The sequence below is a fragment of the Strigops habroptila genome, chromosome 14 (assembly GCF_004027225.2).
Source record: "Strigops habroptila isolate Jane chromosome 14, bStrHab1.2.pri, whole genome shotgun sequence".
NCBI classification, from domain to species: Eukaryota; Metazoa; Chordata; class Aves; order Psittaciformes; family Psittacidae; genus Strigops; species Strigops habroptila.
In genome coordinates, this window is record NC_044290.2 from 6,320,293 (window position 1) to 6,322,106 (window position 1,814).

Genomic DNA, 1,814 nt, shown 5'->3' on the forward strand with positions numbered 1-1,814 from the left:
TGCTGAGTCTCCCAGGTCATGTAACACAGCAGAGGAGCTTGAAATGAGGGGCAGGGGCTTTAGAAGTGAGACTTTGGACGGGAAGGGGATCTCTGAAGCTGGCCGGAAAAGCTCACCCTGTTCCCTCTGGGCCTTCTGCTCCCCAAAGAAACATCTCCAAGGCACACTTGGCATTGTTTATTTGGTGTTTTGGACAAGACAGACAGGATGTTGCAGGAATACCAAAGCTCCTGTCCCAGCGGCACTGTGAGCAGAGCACACCCAGGACAGTGTTTTACGGGAGTTATTTGGTACCTCCCAACCATGAAACATTACTGGAGAAGGAGAAGAGCCGAGCTCCTCCTCCTTGCCCGCAGCAGTGTCCCACCCCAGCTGGGAACCGGATAACGTTGGTGTCGACCTCTGTGCCATCTCCCTCCTGCTTACTTCCCGAGCAGGGCTGGCGGCCGGGCCTCCATCTCCGTGCTGGAGCTTCCTCCAGGGGAAACGGTGCAACAGGGAGAGGGGTGAAGAGGCAGCGAGGGCTCAATCCCAGCTGGACCGGGGGCTCTACCCATGGAAGCAGACCCAGTGGCACACAAGCCCACTGTTCGTATCTGCTTTCTGAAAGAGAAAACAAACAGGGTATGGGGTGGTTGTCTCAGAGCACCAGGTTCTTCTGCTGTTCCCAAACTGCTCGTGGGGCTGGTGTCACTGTGTTTCATCACCTCACCTCTGCCCACCCTGACGTAAGTGGGATGTGTGCAAGCAAAACCCAGGTCTCCTCCCTGCTCTGGTTTAGGACCCTTGTAAACCATCCTTCCCCAAAGAGGAACTGTTACGGCAGCCAGGGGCCTTGGGGATGCAGTGGACCTCTAGGTTTGATGTCTAGGGAAGGAATTTTTACCTTCCTTTGCTTTCCCCCTGCCAGGCCTGCAGAGAGAGGAGCTTCTCCTCTGGTTCCTGTCTGATAACACCACCCTTTACACAACCCCAGTGCTGCCCAGAAGCACCCCATGTACTCACCATAGCTAGGGAGTTACTGGCAAGAAGTGAAGTCAGCTCTGGCATGCGTGGGGAGACACTGCTGAGAAACACAGTGAGCACCGGTCACAGCCAGCACATTGGGGTACAGACCCGTCACTCCATCCCTGCTCCTCCAAGCCCTACTCACATCCCAGGTCCATAGGTCTAAGTCTCAGCAGAGCTTGGAAAGCTTCCCCTTCCATCACCTTCTCCAGGGCACATCCAGCCCTCGCCAGCCAGGCCACCTCTTGAGATGTCCCACAACCATCCCAGCCCACCAGGACAAAGCAACCCCGGTTGTAAATACTCACAGGAGGGGAAGGGACGATCGTCGTGGCTGGCAGCACAGCCTCGCTGTGTGGGGGGCTGTCAGCAGGCTCCAGGACTCCTGTCCTTCCCTTAACCCACTCCTGCTCTTATAGCACTGGCCACCAGCTTGGAAACTCCCAGAGCTGTGGGCTCTTCCCAGGGAGGGTTACGTCAAGCATGGGATTCCCCAAAATACCCACTCCTGGCCTGTTAACAGGAATTGGTAGCCGTGACCTTTGTCGTAGGCAGTTCTCGCTTCTCCATGGCTATTAATAAAGCAAACAAGTAACGTCTGGGACCATCAGTGCTGGGTTTGTGGAGACACAGAAAAGAGGAACATCCTCCGCCAGCCCCGCGGTGCCCGAGCCTCGTCGGGACCGTGTGTCCGAGACAGCAGCGGGGAAGAGAACCGGGGACACACCGGCACCGGCTCTGCCCCGTTCCCTTCCCGTCCCCGCCGAGGGGCGGCCGAGGCTCGGTGCCCGCCCCGGGGCGGAGCT

At 57.6% G+C, this 1,814-nt stretch overlaps 1 long non-coding RNA gene across 1 annotated transcript; it reads right to left on the reverse strand.

The window, feature by feature from the left end:
- Positions 1-160: 160 nt before the first annotated feature.
- On the reverse strand, positions 161-1,798 carry LOC115616610. Its single transcript, XR_003994332.1, has 3 exons — positions 1,317-1,798; positions 1,006-1,066; positions 161-603 (listed from the first exon to the last, which is right to left on the reverse strand). It is a non-coding gene; the product is annotated as an uncharacterized LOC115616610 (long non-coding RNA).
- Positions 1,799-1,814: the final 16 nt, after the last annotated feature.